The sequence below is a fragment of the Scyliorhinus torazame genome, chromosome 20 (assembly GCF_047496885.1).
Source record: "Scyliorhinus torazame isolate Kashiwa2021f chromosome 20, sScyTor2.1, whole genome shotgun sequence".
Classification (NCBI taxonomy): domain Eukaryota; kingdom Metazoa; phylum Chordata; class Chondrichthyes; order Carcharhiniformes; family Scyliorhinidae; genus Scyliorhinus; species Scyliorhinus torazame.
This window is the reverse complement of record NC_092726.1, coordinates 18,122,775-18,141,178: the sequence shown is the minus strand read 5'-3', so window position 1 is coordinate 18,141,178 and position 18,404 is coordinate 18,122,775.

Sequence of the window (18,404 nt, the reverse complement as noted above, 5' to 3'; positions counted from 1 at the left end):
GCAGAGGTGAAAGCGTGTAACTTCTCAGCTGAAACCTTCACCACAGAAAGCAAGCCTGTCTGCAGATGGAAGCAGTTGCTCCATCAAATGATGTCCACATTAAGTGGATCCATATTTTTCAGAGCAACTGGTTTTTCGGTAAATCGTTGATAATTAATAGCATATGTAGTGAACAAAAATGTTAAGAGTTGTTTAATCCTCTGTCTGACATTTGAAGGAAAGAAGATATTCATTTTAAACCATTCAATTCAACACAGATGAAGAGGAAACAAAAGAACGTAGCATTAAAGTGGGAGGTAAAAGTGGTTGTGGCTCTCTTCCCGACATAGGTAGGCAAGAGAGCGATGTAATATTTACCTCACATGTATGCAATATTTATTCCACAGACGTGACATTCTAATTCAGCTAGAGTTACTTTCCACAGGCTAAACCAAGTTGGAACAAAAATTAGCCGTGGGTTCACACTTGCCACTGGCAAGCACTGGGCGTAATCAGATGCCCAGTGACTGGTCAACTTTGTACCACTCCAGTCAAAAGAAATATTACTCTATGTTATGTCAGTGTTAGAGTGCTGAAAGTTAATTTTCAATAAAATGTGAAGACAACTAGGCAACTGTGTCAGGGAGAGAGGAAATCTATTGAGTCTGCACTTGGCAAAATGCAGTGGGGTTGTACTGCTGTTGCTCTGAAGCGAAATAGGTGACACCCATCAGGGCAATACTTTAGTTATCTGTGTGGAGCAGGGCTGATTCTGAAAGTGGTTCTTATGCTGACCTGGTGGATCAACAAAAAAGAAAGGTTGTGGGTGTTGGTGACTGTGGTGTAGGGTTGCTTTGCATGTCATCGCATTAGACGGCTCAGCCCTACAATTGACCGTCCAATGTGCTCTGTGAGCCATCAATTCTCCAAACCGGAGTCCTTTACATCTGGAAGGAGTGGGGGGGGGGGGGAAACTAGCTTGATGAAAATTACAGATTGACACAGAGCTGAACAATAGACAAAGAAAAGCTATAGATTTTCTGCTTATGTATCCTAATGGTAAGGAGTGCAGTATTAGACAATTGAGCAGGAAAGTTTTTTCTATTGTTTGGGCACATCATATTTAGCCCACAAATTCCCGTAAACAAAATTTTGTGCACAAGATAACGTGCTTGCACTTGTTAGAATCCCATTCACCCTGCCCTGTGGGTAAGCATGCCAGAGGCTTCAGATAGGGTTGATGCCCTCACAGTCGATCTTGGTGCCTGCTGATCTCATCACCTGCTGATTGGTTTCCATTTAAAGAACTGCATTCTATTGAGCACAGGACATCTGCTTCATTAGGATTCTGCTCAAAATAAGCCAGATTGAAATGCCTGTGCATTCACCGGGGATTGGGCAGCAAATCGAGCTGGCCAATTTCCCAGTTCCAGCTCTCCCAAGCTCCACCCACCAATTGAACAATTCTTTGTACAAAAGGCCACTCAATGACATAGTTGGTTAAAAACATCATCCTCGGGGGCTATACTGAAGAAACATTCACTGATTCACACCTTGGGCTGTGCCAAGGTTGCTGTTGACTGCCGGGATGGTAGTGAGGGTCTTGTTGTCACTTCCCATCACTTGGCTCAAACTTGGGAAAAGCCATCCTTGTACAACCTTGCATATTAGAGAGTGGAGGAAACAGAGTTATACAAAACACGGCAGTCAGTAATCAGGGATTCTCATGGGTACAAGTACTTGATCAACGAGCATGAAATTTTGTTGCATGAGAATAGTGAGCTAAATTAGATGTGCGCAAACCTAAAACCTGCCTGCTCAATTGTCTAATGTCGCACCGTTTACAATTGGAGAAGAAAATCCATACTTTTTTCTTGTCTTCTTTCAAGTCTGTGCCAGTCTCTAATTTCCATCAAGATGGCAAACTGAAATCTACTCTCAAAAGCTGTGCACTTAGAAGGTTTAGAATCAGCAAAGGAAGATGTATTTCTGACACTATTGCAGTCCCCCAACCCATCTACTTCAGTTCATGCTGAGAAGCTGAGAAACACTAGGTTTTCACAACAGGGCACAGATAAAGGACCTGGGTTGGTAGAATTGTCGGCACAAATTTATCCTTGCTGCCCTCTGACAGCACATTGGAGCTGCAAAACTATTTGCCGTTGGCCGCCCGTCAACCATTTTTTTCCCTGAAGTTGATTAACTGTATGGCAACAAAAATGTGAATTGTTGCTGACACAGCAATTAATAGCAGGCAATGATTGCTGAAGCATTTATGTGGGGATTTAAAAAAAAAGTTAAAACTGAAAAAGACACACTTCAAAGCCTGACTGCAATTATTCAATGTGTCAGACAGCACAGCAGGTTTGCATTAAAGCAGAGGGGGACAAAAAGCGCAAGGAAATTCTTGCAACTGTGCAATGTGATATCATACTTATTGTATTTTCTCTTCAAAACACGCATTAAGAAAAACTGTAAATTCCCTGCAGCATGCCAATTTTGTAGCCTGTTTTTCTGAGAAGCATTGGAACAAGTTGTCCATTTGTAAGTGTTTTGAGCACTATGAAATGATGGTCATGCACATAACAGTACTTTTCATTCCTATATCTACACTGTAGAGCAAAAATATATTATTAATAGTAATGGCTTATTATTTATGAGTTATAGCTCATGCAAATCATTTTTGGGATTTACTGGCAGCTAACATGCATTTGGAAAGCAGCTGATGAGTTACCAACACTAACTGAGAAAATGACAATTAGACATAATTGTTTTACAAAAACAGATGGTGCCATCACCTCACCCATTGGTACGTTTAGTCGGTATGTAACCAAACTGGGAGTCCAGTGAACCTGGAATGAACCTGGCTATTATGTAATGTGAAAACCTGACCAACATGGTTGACTTCTAACTGCCTGCTGAACTAGTCAAGCAAGATACTCTGTTGCGTCAAATTGCAACAAAAAGCAGGAAGAATAAAACTGGATGGAACTCTCAGCCTTGGCATCAAATGAGGACACAACAAAGATACGCCAAGCCAAATTGACCCTTCAAAGACCTATCCACGAATGTTTTGGAACTGGTATAAAAAGTTAAGTTCCAGACTCGTCCAGTAACAGACTAATACGGTCTTATTAATACAACTCCTACCTGTTAGCCAATGTCCCAGACTGCTTGGTCACCAACATGATGGACAGCACGTTAGCACAGTTGCTTCAGAGCTCCAGGGTCTCGGGTTTGATTCCCGGCTTGAGTCACTGTCTGTGCGGAGTCTGCACGTTCTCCCCGTGTCTGCGTGGATTTCCTCCGGGTGCTCCGGTATCCTTCCACAGTCCAAAGATGTGCAGGTTAGGTGGATTGACCATGATAAACTTCCCTCAGTGTCCAAAAAGGTTAGGTGGGGTTACTGGGTTACAGGGATAGGGTAGAGGTGTGGGCTTAAGTAGGGTGCTCTTTCCAAGGGCCGGTGCAGACACTTTGGGCCAAATGGCCTCCTTCTGCACTGTAAATTCTATGATTCAATCTTTGATTTCATGATATCTCACTTGAACTCATTCTCTAAGAACTATCACTGATATGTCTTGTCATGATGGTATTGAGAGGAGTGACCACCAGACAGTCCTTGTAGAGACTAGATTTCACCTTCACATTGAGAATACCCTCCATTGTTATTTGCCAGTACTACCATGCTAAATCGGATAGCTTAATAACAGCTCTTTTAGCTCAGAGTGAGCAGTATGAGAGTTGCCTTGAGTCATCAATAGCCACTAAGAACTCCAAAACTCTTTCCAGCATTGGTTCAGAGACAAAAAGAACTGAACAGGAGGCGAGGTGAAAGTTACTGCCTTGAAATCAAGGCAGCATTTGACTGAATGTGCCCCCAAGAAGACTTCCATTGAGGCCAATGGAAATTGGGGCGAAGAATCCACTGGTAGTAGTGGTTACCTGCACAAAAGAAAATGATGTGAAGCTTCTTTAGCTGCACCTCACAAACCCCTGACTTCCGACCCCTACAAGGGAAAGGAGAGAGGGTGCATTGGAACACCACCATCTGTAAATTCCCTCATCAGTTACACAATAATCATTAGGCATTTATCACTGCCATTTCTTTATTATCACTGGATTGAAATTCTTTAAAAAAAAGTTTTTCCATTTAAGGGGCAATTTCACGTGGCCAATACACCTACTTTGCACATCTTTTGGGTTGTGGGGGTGAGACCCACGCAGGCAAGGGGAGAATGTGTAAACTCCACATGGACAATGACCTGGGGCCAGGATCGAACCCATGTCATCGGTGCCGTGAGGCAGCAGTGCTAACCACAGCACCACCGTGCCGCCCATGGATTGAAATTCTTGATTCCACAGAATATCACAATGTGTGCATTCACTAGAAGATTCAAGAAGAACAGGGAGATGGCAACACAATGGTGATGTCACTAGTTTAGTAATCCAGACACCCTGATTTAAACCCGCCACCCCTGCTCACGCCAAACCCATGCACTTCTGCCGACTAAAATTCCCCCCATGCTGCGAACAACGCACATTTAATTATGGAAAAAGAGTTCTCCAGAGTTGCGATCCAGCCAGACCTTGTGACCAGCGTAGTTCAGGTGGAAGAGCAGTGGAAGGAAAAAAAAGTAGAATTTTCTGTTTTAATTGGATTGGATTGGATTTGTTTATTGTCACGTGTACCGAGGTAGAGTGAAAAGTATTTTTCTGCGAGCAGCTCAACAGATCATTAAGTACATGAGAAGAAAAGGGAATAAAAGAAAATACATAATAGGGCAACACAACATATACAATGTAACTACTGGCATCGGATGAAGCATACAGGGTGTAGTGTTAATGAAATCAGTCCATAAGAGGGTCATTTAGGAGTCTGGTGACAGTGGGGAAGAAGCTGTTTTTGAGTCTGTTCGTGCGTGTTCTCAGACTTCTGTATCTCCTGCCCGATGGAAGAAGTTGGAAGAGTGAGTAAGCCGGGTGGGAGGGATCTTTGATTGTACTGCCCGCTTTCCCCAGGCAGCGGGAGGTGTAGATGGAGTCAATGGATGGGAGGCAGGTTCGTGTGATGGACTGGGCGGTGTTCACGACTCTCTGAAGTTTCTTGTGGCCCTGGGCCGAGCAGTTGCCATACCAGGCTGTGATGCAGCCAGATAGGATGCTTTCTATGGTGCATCTGTAAAAGTTGGTAAGAGTCAATGTGGATATGCCGAATTTCCTTAGTTTCCTGAGGAAGTACAGGCGCTGTTGTGCTTTCTTGGTGGTAGCGTCGACGTGGGTGGACCAGGACAGATTTTTGGAGATGTGCACCCCTAGGAATTTGAAACTGCTAACCATCTCCACCTCCACACAATGAAATAATTGTGAGCAAAACCTTTTTTTAATACCACAGTTTGTTCTGTGCAAGATCTTGACAATAAATCAATCGCATCTTAGTAATTGTAACGAGTAAGAGATTAGTTAAAAATGGGAAATTTAGTTGTAACCACTCACTGGAAAATATTTCATTCTGCAATTTATGCCCTGTGGTTTGCTCATTTTTCACACAAAACAATGAGGACAAAAAATGTTTGAGTTGCAGTTTCAAGAAAGTAATAAAAATGTGGGATAGTCCATCAGGGCTGATTTCCTACTGTGTGCAGCTGATGAAGAGTTGTGGTCTCCGCAGCAAGCTCTGGCTGGGAAGAAAAAGCAAAGAGTGCAAAATGAAGGAACTGGATTGAAGTGGATTTTTCACCATCCCAGAACATCCCAGAATATTTTATGACCAATTATATTTGAAGTGTAGTATTGTAGGAGACACAGGCATTTTGTGCACTAATGGTATTGTGATAATGACCAGATAATTATTTTAGGCATTAGTTGAGGAATACATACTGGCCAGAGCCGTGGCAGGGTTACACTTTGTGGGTCCATGTGTTCACCTTCATTTCTAATGACATCACATCCCTCCCACCATAATGTCACCCTCCCATGACACTCTGCCCCTTCTGACCAGACCCACCCTCGACCCACAGCAAAGGCGCAAGCCACAAAAACACACAACTTGATCACTGCCACAAACTTTGGCCCAATCCAAAACCGCAAACAAATAACTCCACTCTATTTGACCAAATGCCTTCTCCGCATCCAGCGCTACCACCACCCCCAGCTCCTCCCCTCCTGCTGAGGCAAGCACCACATTTAACAAGCGCCACACTTACGAGGATAACTGCCTACCCGTTACAAACCCTATCTGATCCTCCCCAAAGAGTGGAAGGCACTCCTCCAACCTAAGCGTCAATACTTTGGCAAGAATCTTGGTATCCACATTCAATAGAGTTAGTAGCTGATACGACCCACACTCCAGCAGGTCCTTATCCCTTTTTAACAACAGCAAAATATATGCCTGTCACATTGTCTCTGCAAGCATCCCTTTTGCCACTGCATCCTCAAACATCTCCATCAACAGTGCACCAGGCTATTCAAAAACATCTGATAGAATTCCGGCCCCAGTGCTTTACCTGGCTGTTTCTTCCCCATCACTGTCTGAACCTGCTTCACTGGCTCCTCCAACCCTGTCTTCTCCTCCTGTCCAACGTTGGAACACTTTTAGTCCCTCCAAAAACTCCCTCATGTCTGACTCATTCTCCAGAGGCTCCGATCTATACAACCTCTTCTAAAAATTTTCGAATGCCCTGTTCAGCTGCTCTGGCGCCATCACCAGCCTTCGCCCCATCCCGAACCTGAACAATGTCTCGTCAGCCCGCCTGCCGGCGGAGCTGTCCCGCTAGCAGACGACTGGCCTTCTCCCCAAACTCGTGCTGCCTCAACTGGTGTACCGCTTTCCCTGTCAACAAAAGGTCAAACAGCGCCTGCAGTTCCTTTCTACTGACCAAAAGCTCCGTAGTGAGATCCTCCATATACTTCCCATCAACTTCCAAGATTTCCTCCACCGGCTGCTGTCACTTCTTTCTTGCCTCCCTCTCCACTTGCACCTTGTACGAGATGCTCTCGCCCCTCACCACCGCCTTCAGCGCCTTCCAAACCACAGACAGTGAGACCTCCCCATTCTCATTAAACCCCACATAATCATCAATCACCTTCGCCATCCTCACACAAAAAATGGGATCCCCACATCCAATGTCCACACCAGTCTCTGTGCCAGCTCCTTCTCCATGACCAACTGCAGAACATGATCCGAAATGACAATCGCCGAGTATTCTGCTTTCCTCACTCCCGACAACAACAACCTCCCCATAATAAAGAAGTCAATCCTCGAATGTACATTATGCACTGGTGAAAAAAAGGAATACTCCCTGCCCCTTGCATGTAAAACCCCACGCTCCACCGCCATCTCCTTCACAAACGCTGCCAAAACACTTGCCCCTCCAAAGGGGTCAACAAGCGACGCTTAGATCAATCCATCTTCAGATGTAACACTATATTTAAATCCCCATCTAAAATTAACTGTTGCGTGTCCAGATTTGGTGAAGCCACCAGCATCCTCTTTATAAACACTACATCATCCCAATTCAGGTCAGACACGCTAACCAACACCACCAACCTCCCTCCAAAGCACCCATTACTATTACATATCTGCCCCCCCAGGATCTGCCACCACCTTCTCCATCTGAAACCTTACTCTCTTACCCACTAACACTGCTGCACCCTGGACCCTTTTATCAAAGCCCAAGTTGAACACATAACTCACCAGCCCTTCCGAAGCCTAACCTGGTCCTCCACCCTCAAATGAGTCTCTGTAATAGCACCACATCAGCGCTCAAGCTCTTCAAATACGAGAAGACTCTCGCCTGCTACACTGGCCCACCTAAACCCCACACGTTCCACAGTCCCATTCGGACTGGGGGTCTGTCACCCTCCCCTCCTCTCAGCAATAACCCTGGCCCTGACCCCGTCCCACAAGTGGGACTCAGCATTACCTCTAGTCCCTGTCAGCCAGCTACCCCTTCCCAAAAATCCCTCAAAACTTCCTCTCAAAACCACTCTTCACCTCATACTCCCCCTCCCCCATTCACACCTCCCAGGTCTTTTGAATACTGCCCACACAGGCTCAGCCGGCCGCAGCCCCTCCACCTACCTCGCTTCCTTTCACCAGCCAACTTAAGTTTGCTTGTGAGGTGGTCCCCACCAGAGTGCCTCCTCCCCCACATCTATTCATTTTCAAAGAGAAATATCTTTTAAGAGGCTGTAATTGACAGGGTAATAGCTTCCAGGCAGGCAAATGTTTGGATTGTTTATTTTCATTTCACTTCATGCTTGAATGCATCTCAGGTACCCTGCTTTGAAGTTAACCACAATGTTTCTAAACATCTCGCAATTAGTGACATGTTCTCACCACATCCAAAGAAGTTAAGTGGTTTCTGCTGCGAAAAAGTGATGTGAAAGCACATATCTCCTGGATGTTTATTTCATCTCAGTACTGCACCAGACGAACCCGCTCGATTATTTGCCCAAGATACTGGAGGGGGACTCGAATCATTTGATTAGGACAAGAATGCTATTCATTGAACCATAGTTGATGATCATCCTGTAGTCCATGATTTCCCATCCCTCCAGTGTCAATCTAGCTCAAGGTTGCCCAACTGGGCAATCGATCTAGTAATGTGCCAGGTCTACTGTCGGCTAGCACTGTACTTACCAGCAGTATGCTTCATGGCACCCGTCCAGGCTACGGTGGGCATTGCCCTCGGATGGGCCACCTGATGCCCCGCCAGAGGGCGGGGGCGGATAGGGGAGTGGTATGACGGAGGGTGGGGCAGAGGTGGGTGGACCGGTGTGTGGGAGCACCATATGGCCATCCGCTGCAGAACTAGGGGTCAAGGTGGGTGGTCAGTGGGGTACGCAGCAAGGTGGCTGCCTTGCAGGCTGCGGAAATGGCGGTCTGTGGGGGGGTGGGGGTCACCCCGGCCACATAGCCCATTCCTCCCCCCAGCCAGCCAGGTCAGTGTCCGGTCCGGGAGCCTACGGTCACACTTCTCCATGTCTTACCTCCTCTCACTCCCTCATCAGCCACGACGCCAGTTTCACGATTTTTAAAAGCACCAGTGAATCTCACCATCAGGAATTCGGCTCATTAGAAGCGGAGAATCCCGGAGCCCCCTAATGATATGCCAACGGTGTTTACTGTACGTGCGTTCCAGACCGCATTGACGCCATTGTCAAAGCGATGGAATAATGCGATTTGGCATGAAATCGGTGGAACTGATTCTCCGCCCATTCACGTTTCCGGCATCAGCTGACAGCGAATCCCGTCCATAGACTTTGGCCATAAATTTTACATGCATTGTTTCTCTTGTCTTGATCGTAAATTAATTGTTCACCTTTTCCTATGCTGATAGTGCAGAAAGATTTGAATTCCAAACATTCTTCTTTAATGGCAAACGATCTCACCCCCATAGACAGCCACCTCTTGGAAAGCTCACTCAGTTATTTCTGCTTCTGAGCTATTCTGTGTAGAGCTTACTTAAACATACTGGTTTCTGATTCATCTCTTCCTCCTACTGCAGAATGAGATGAAAAACAGACTGCTACTTAAAATGGAGATGTTCATCTTTGGATTTTGAAAGGTTATCTATCATGGTTTGGTGATTGCACGCTGAGAACCTCCTCGATGTGCTTTCCCTGACTGACGCCTCCTCAAATCTCATGTTTCTCCTCTGTCTGTTAGTGGCATGGGATTTATGATATGCTTTGTTTTTATTGTTAGAATTGTATCAGATGCTCTGTATGAAGCTGCCTTTCATGCACCGCTACCTATATCTCTGTAACCTTCCCCAGCCCCACAATCCGCACAGTTGTCAGCATTCTTCCAAATCTGAACATTTGTGTCTCCCATTTCCTTTAACCCATCTGGCTTTCAGTTGTTTGGTATTGAGCCCTGTGCCCTGGGATTCTCTTCCCCAAACCCCTTTGTTTCTCCACCTCTTGCTCTCTCATTAAAGCACTGCTTAAACATTCCTTGTTGAAGCATTTGCTAACATATCTTTGTCTTGGTGCCCTAAAGCCTTGGGACATTGCATGAACTATATAAATGAAATTTATTGCTGTTGCAAAGCAGGGTGCATGACAGAACAAAAGCAAAATGCTGCGGATGCTGGAAATTAGAAATAAAAACAGTGCTGTAGAAGAGTAATTTGGACTGAAACATTAACTCTTGCTCTCCACAGATGCTGCCAGACCTGCCACGTTTATCCCAACATTTTCTCTTTTGTTTGCATTCCAGAATTGTCTAGGATTCTGATCAGTGAGGTTAATACATGAGGGGCTGGATTGTCAAGGATTGTGGAGTACACCTTAGGATGTCTCTGAACCTTTGGAAGAATTTGCAACTTCAAGGACTGGTGGGGAAGAGAAGGGGAACGGGAAACCCCTTTTTGATGCCATTTATCTTAAGGAGCTTGTTAAGGGGCCAGGGCATAAGGAAAAACAATCTTGAAATCCAATTTTGGCAACTCAGACCAGTTATGCTTGCACATTAATATACATCTGTTAAAGTCACTGCGGAGCAAAAAGAAGATTGTCTCTGCATATGTTCAGATGAAATTTGAGGGGTCAACTTGCACTGGGTTAAGCGTTGTTCCTTGGCTTGATGTCCACAACCACTTTGTCCTCCTGGCCCTTTCACAAGCTGCCTGGTGTCCTCAGCAAAGCCAGTGGCAGCCCCAACATTGCTGGAGCTTGTACCTCTGATGAACTTGTATTTCATCCAACCAGGGTATTTGCGTTTGAACGTAGCGTCGCAAGAGTAATGTGGTTCAGGCACAGGGTCAGGGCCTGAAATTCACCTGAACCCCACATTGAAAATCTAGCCCATAGAATTCGAGGCTGTGTCTGACAACTGTGTGGCAGACCAGAGTTTGCATTTTATTCCCATCACCTTCTGAAACAAATCTGTACTGTATGCAACATGATTATCCCCGAATTTAGAAATAGGTAGCATTCGTATTGTCCTATCAATGATAAATTGCTTGCTTTCTGCCTTGGTTCAGTAATGAGCATGATCTAAAAGAGTTCAAAGATTAAGAAAACCAAAATAACTCCCCTTCCAAATGTTCTTCTTAACATGAACAAAATAATTTATTGGAAGAATTTTCATTCATAATTCACCATTTGATCTGTTATGATCTCACTTCGAAAAGCACCGCAGTCTTTAATTTGATGTCAATCACAACCAAAATTTGTGCTTCCTTAAGTTGACACTTAGAAAAGTAAATTCAGTTCAAATTAATTGAGACAAATTTTAGCAATATCATGAGAACATGATTCAAGCTCTCCTCAAAATTGCCTATCATCTGGATAGTATTGATGTTCCTTTATTGTCTCTGGTTTAAAATTCTGGCATTCCCCAACCTCAAACCAGTGTGAACATATTGCCACAGCAATTCAATATGTTGGCCCAGCACCAAGCTCTCAGTCCGACTGGGTATGAACAATAAATGTCATACGCGACAGTGGCATCCACATCTGGAGAACAAACAGAAATTATATCCTCCTTCTTATTGGAAAATAATTTGGATCATACAAGGAAGAAATTAGCATGGCGTTTCCACTGATTCAAACGGAATTGATATATTCGCCCAAAGGTTGCGACGACCAGGATTAAGTTGATTTCATATTTTAGTATTTAGTTACAGTGATTTATCTTTGTCACCAATTATCAGCTTTTCTCTGGTAAAATGTGTGACAACATCTCAGAATACTCTCTGTTCTGTCCACTATGTTCTCATGAATATAGATGCAAACATCCTCGTGATCCACAGGGCTAATTGAGAAACTTGAGATCAAATCCTATCATATCTGCTGGTGAATTCAAATTGGATTAATGAAATAAAGCCTGGAATAAAAGGCTAAGTTGTCGTGATCAGGAAATGACCAAGTTATTGTAAAATCAATCTGATTTACTAGCATCCTTTTCAGGTCAGGATATCTGCCAAACTTGCCCAAGGCTAACCTCTGGCCGAATAGAAGCTAAATACTGCGGATGCTGGAAATCTGGAATAAAAAACAGAAAATGCTGGATAAACTCAGCAGGTCTGGCAGCATCTGTGGATAGAGAAACAGAGTTAACATTTCCACTCCATGTGACTGTTCCACAGAACTGAAGAGCGACAGAAATGCATTGAATTTTCTAGTTAGAGGGGGAGTGGTGGAGAATGGAAGATCAGGGATAGGTCGGAGCTAAGGAGAGACTGGCAAAGATGTCATGAACGTAAGACAGAGGGGTGCTAATAGTCGTAGTAAGGACTGAAGTAGTGCTAACAGTGGCATAAAGGTAAGATAGAAGAGTGTGTTAATAGGAGAAAACATGTGCCTGCTGAGTGCAAGCAAAACTGTATTATTGTCAATTTCTTTGAATTGGGAATAGTGTGTTAATGGATTAAGAATTATTTTTCCAAAGTAATAATAATAGTAATCTTTATTATTGTCACAAGTAGGCTTACATTAACACTGCAATGAATTTACTTTGAAAATCCCTTCATCGCCACAGTCCGGCGCCTGTTCGGGTACAGAGAGGGAGAATTCAGAATGTCCAATTCACCTAACAAGCACTCCTTTCAGAACTTGTGGGAGGAAACTGGAGCACCCGGAGGAAACACACGTAGGCACTGGGAGAATGTGCAGACTCCACACAGACAGCGACCCAAGTGGGAATTGAACTTGGGACCCTGGCGCTGTGAAGCAACAGGGCTAACCTGTGCTAATTTGCACAGGATTTCACACAGGCTACCCATTGTGTCCTCTTGTTCATTCCAAAAACATCTTGTTGTCAGAATGTTGGGATAAAACTAATTTAATCTGTTTAGAAGAAAACTATAATTACACAGACAAAAATGCAGAAAGAAACCAGAGTCACCAACATAGTGCACAAGTATTTAAATATAAATTTTAGAAGATATTCCCAGTAATAGTTTAGAGCACGTTTTCAAAATGTAGTTATGCAAATGTTCCCGGCAGCCACACAGGGCGGTGCTACTGTAAAACACAAATGACCATTTAGCGGGAGTACCTTAACTGTCTGTCTCCTCAGATAGACGCAAAAGGTTCTGTGGCACTACTTGAAGAAGAGTAGAGACGTTCTCTGTGTCTAGGCCAACATTCATTCCTAAACCAACATCAGCAAAACATTTTTTCTGACCTAAAACTACAGGTGGGACCTTGCTGTGAGCAAATTGGCTGTTGCATTCCGTACTTCAAACAATCACTACATTGATTGCGAAACTCTTTAGGATGTCTCAAAGTTGTAAAGGCTGCAATTTTAGGTTTTCTTTTTCCACTTATTCTTGTAGCAATCATTGTTATAAATGATACCGGTATTTTTCCATTATATTGTCCCCATTTATTTTGTTTTAGTGACTGAGGGCAATAAGGAGTGCAACAAAGGTGGATTTTTCCCTCCAACGTCACATTCTCAAGAGAGAATTCAGAATGAGCTGAATGTATGTATTTATAACTTCCAGAAAACAAGAAACCACCGGGGCATGTGGACAGGCAAAGCACCAGAATCCCAATGAGTAACTAAGAAGAGGTAGAACTTGCAGATTCAGACAGACAGTTGGGCTGGCTAGAAGTAAACATATTAAATAACCTCATGAACTGGGAAAAGCAATCTTCACCTACTGAGAAGTACTTTCCAGAGCAATTGAACTCACTACGGTTGCCCTGAAATCTGATTAAACTTGATGCAAAGCAGATTTAGATCAGAAGGGCAGGAGTAGGATATATTGCTCCTCTCTGTGGTAGGGAGAGCGATACAGAGCTTCAGTCAAGTAACTACCAGTTTGGGCTCCAGAATTCACCAGGCAGATTGTGGTTAATCAGCAAAGTTATTGTTGAGGGGTAAGTGTCTACCAGTACTCCTCTACTCTTCTTCAAAATGTGCCATGAGCTCTTTTAATGTTTGGTTTAATGTCGGAAATACAGTGCTGCCTTCAATACTACACTTTCTCACTAATTGCTCTGAAGTGTCAGCCTAGATTACGTACTCCAGCTTCTGTAGTGGGGAGTGATCTTCTGAGTTTGTGGGGAGAGTGCAGACATTGCAAGTAAGATCATTATTTAGCTATATTGAGCTTTGAAATAGGAATTTCTTCACAAACCTTGGGATCATGTAGTTAGTATGAAGTTAGCACAGTGGTTAGCACGATGGCTTCACAGCTCCAGGACCCCAGCTTCGATTCCTGGCTTGGGTCACTGTCTCTGCGGAGTCTGCACGTTCTCCCCGAGTTTGTGTGGGTTTCCTCCGGGTGCTCCGGTTTCCTCACACAAGTCCTGAAAGGCGTGCTGTTAGGTGGATTGGATATTCTGAATTCTCCCTCAGTATACCCGAACAGGCGCCGGAGTGTGACGACTGGGTGCTTTTCACAGTAACTTTATTGCAGTGCTAATGTAAGCCTACTTGTGACAATAATAAAGATTATTATTATTTTACAGGGAGTAACACTGCAGCACACCCTCACTTTTGCATCACAGCCTAATCAGGTAACAATTGAACACAGGAGGCAAAATGAAACTTTTTGCTTTAAGTTTTTTTTACTAAACTTATAATTAGTTAGCAATTGTTCTAAGTTCAATTCCTTGTCACAGGCTGAGAATTTGGTGCTTTATGACCGTTGAAATATATCATCTTATGAATATAACATTTGTTTTAAAATGGACAGTTTTGAATTGGGTTTCCTCCTGCAGCCGACTTCAAATCGGATATCAGTATCCACTGGAGAGGTGACAGTCTGCATCTTGATTGCTGCTATCGGTGCCCATTGACTAAGTTCACGGTCAGAATCCAGAATATCGGCTTCAAGTTATCCAGTCGTGCCACTTTCCACAAACATATCATTGGCATCTCTCAAATATCGCCACATGCATCCACATTAGCCAATTTCAAAAATTTGTCATATCCCGCAGAAGGATACAATCAGCCTCTTAAAGTATCTTTTCAGAATGCACAAGGCAATTCAAGGGTAGCCCAAGCTTGCGTCATTGTACGTGGTGTCGTGTTGGGTGTTCTGGTCTACAAACAGGTCAACACAGCTGGAGATGGTGTAACTCTATTTTATTAACAACTCAACTGTAATAACATATTGTAAACTTGGGTATGTGCATTACCAGCTTATCTGTGGACCCTGTCCTATCACTATCTAGGTGAGACACTCAGCACATGGTGAATATCTGAGAAGCAGGCTGTGAGCTCTGTGCTCTGAGCTGGCTGCTGCTAGCAAGGAGGCTGGAACTCTGGTGTCCCCTGTCTTTATAGTGCATGTGCTCTCACTGGTGATTGGCTGTGATGTTGTGTATGCTGGTTGGTTCTACTTTCTGTCCATCAGTGTGTCAGTGTGTGTGTGATTGCACCATGATATGCTGATGTATATCATGACATGCCCCCTTTTCGTAAAGAATATGTGCCTAAATGAGAATAAATAAAGTGTAGTGAGTGTGTCTGATCATATGTGTGCATTATTTACATCAATATGTACATGTGGCTATACTATATACACAGGAAGGTGCCAGGTGCAGAGGAAAACTATGTTACACCAAGAACGAAACAAATGCTATTAACAAACGATGAAAAACTCTTAAACAGTACGGCAGAACAAGTTAGTGAGTCCAATAGGGCAAGGTTTATAAATCAAGTCTTTGGGCTGGGCAACGAATTCGGGTTGACCACCTCAAGGGTGGTTCAGGATCCACCGGCTGAAGGCGGATGTGGCCATGCTCCAAGAGACACATCTGAAGGTGGCGGACCAGGTCAGGTTAAGAAAGGGATGGGTAGGACAGGTATTCCACTCAGGACTGGACGCGAAGAAGAGGGGTGGCAGTATTGGTGGGAAAGCGGGTGTCATTTGAGGCCAAGACTATTGTAGCGGACAATGGAGGGCGATATGTAATGGTGAGCGGTAGGCTGCAAGGGACGTGGGTGGTGTTGGTAAACGTATACGCCCCGAACTGGGATGATGCAGGATTCATGAAGCGCATGTTGAGGCGCATTCCGGACCTGGAGATAGGAGGCCTGATAATGGGAGGGGACTTCAATACAGTGTTGGATCCAGCACTGGACCGCTCCAAATCAAGGACTGGAAAGAGGACGGCGGCGGCCAAGGTACTTAGGGGGTTTATGGATCAGATGGGGGGAGTGGACCCATGGCGGTTTGCAAGGCCGCAGGCCAGGGAATTTTCTTTCTTCTCCCATGTACACAAAGCCTGCTCCCGGATAGATTTCTTTGTTCTGGGTAGGGCGCTCATCCCGAGGGTGGAGAGGACGGAGTATTCGGCCATAGCCGTTTCGGACCATGCCCCGCACTGGGTGGAACTGGAGCTGGGAGAGGAGAGGGACCAACGCCCGTTGTGGCGGCTGGATGTGGGACTGCTGGAGGACGAGGTGGTGTGTGGGAAGGTGAGGGGGTGTATCGAAAGGTACTTGGAGGCCAATGACAACGGGGAGGTGCGGGTGGGGGTGGTATGGGAGGCGTTGAAGGCGGTGATCAGGGGAGAGCTAATCTCCATCAGGGCTCATAGGGAGAAGACAGAGGGTATGGAAAGGGAGAGGTTAGTGGGGGAGATTTTGAGAGTGGACAGGAGATACGCAGAGGCCCCGGAGGAAAGATTACTTGGGGAAAGACGACGGCTCCAGACGGAGTTTGACCTGTTGACCACAGGGAAGGCGGAGGCACAGTGGAGGAAAGCGCAGGGGGCGAGCTACGAGTATGGGGAAAAGGCTAGTCGGATGCTGGCACACCAGCTCCGTAAGAGGATGGCAGCGAGGGAAATAGGGGGAGTCAAAGATGGAAGGGGAGCCACGGTTCGGAGTGCGAGGAAAATAAACGAGGTATTCAAGGCCTTTTATGAAGAGCTGTACAGATCCCAGCCCCCAGCGGGGGGAGAGGGGATGAGACGATTCCTAGATCAGCTGAGATTCCCGAGGGTGGAGGAGCAAGAGGTGGCTGGTTTGGGGGCACCAATTGGGTTGGAGGAGCTGAGCAAGGGTTTGGGGAGCATGCAGGTGGGGAAGGCCCCGGGACCGGACGGATTCCCGGTGGAGTTCTACAGGAAGTACGCAGACCTGTTGGCCCCGCTACTGGTGAGGACCTTTAATGAGGCAAGAGAGGAGGGGACCCTGCCCCCGACAATGTCGGAAGCGACAATTTCTTTGATCCTAAAGCGGGACAATGACCCACCGCAATGTGGATCGTACAGGCCGATCTCGCTCCTCAATGTGGATGCAAAGTTGCTGGCAAAAGTGCTGGCCACGAGGATCGAGGACTGTGTCCAGGGGGTAATCCACGAGGACCAGACGGGATTTGTAAAGGGCAGGCAACTAAACACCAATGTGCGGCGGCTCTTAAACATGATAATGATGCCATCGGAGGAGGGAGAGGCGGAGATCGTGGCAGCTATGGACGCGGAGAAGGCCTTTGACAGAGTAGAGTGGGAGTACCTCTGGGAGGTGCTGCGTAGGTTTGGGTTCGGGGTAGGGTTTATCAATTGGGTTAAGCTCCTTTACAGAGCCCCGATGGCGAGTGTAGTAACGAACCGGCGGAGGTTGGAGTACTTTCGACTGTACCGAGGGACGAGGCAGGGGTGCCCCCTGTCCCCCCCTGTTATTCGCATTGGCGATCAAACCATTGGCCATGTCATTGAGGGAGTCTAATAAATGGAGGGGGGTGGTCCAAGGGGGAGAAGAGCATCGGGTGTCGCTATATGCGGATGACCTGTGCTGTACGTGGCGGATCCAATGGAGGGGATGGTGGAGGTCATGCAGACTCTAAGGGAGTTTGGGGAGTTTTCAGGCTATAAGCTCAATGTAGGGAAGAGTGAGCTCTTTGTACAACAGGCGGGGGACCAAGAAAGAGGGATAGGGGACCTACCGCTGAGGAGGGCGGAGGGGAGCTTTCGGTATCTGGGGATCCAGATAGCCAGGAGTTGTTACCGCTCTCGCTGGCAGGTAGAGTGCAGTCGGTCAAAATGGTGGTCCTTCCGAGGTTTCTGTTTGTGTTTCAGTGCCTTCCCATCGTGATCACTAAGGCCTTTTTTAAGAGAGTAGGCAGGAGTATTATGGGGTTTGTGTGGGCGAATAAGACCCCGAGAGTAAGGAGAGGGTTCCTGGAATGCAGTCGGGACCGAGGAGGGTTGGCGCTGCCAAACCTGGGGAGCTACTACTGGGCAGCAAATGTGGTGATGATCCGCAAGTGGGTTATGGAGGGAGAGGGGGCGGCATGGAAGAGGATGGAGATGGCGTCCTGTAAAGGAACGAGCCTGGGGGCGTTGGTGATGGCTCCGCTGCCGCTCTCGCCGACAAAGTATACCACGAGCCCGGTGGTGGCGGCAACGCTAAGGATCTGGGGCCAGTGGAGACGGCACCGGGGTGCAATGGGAGCATCGGTGTGGTCCCCGATCAGGGGTAACCACCGGTTTGTCCCGGGGAAGAT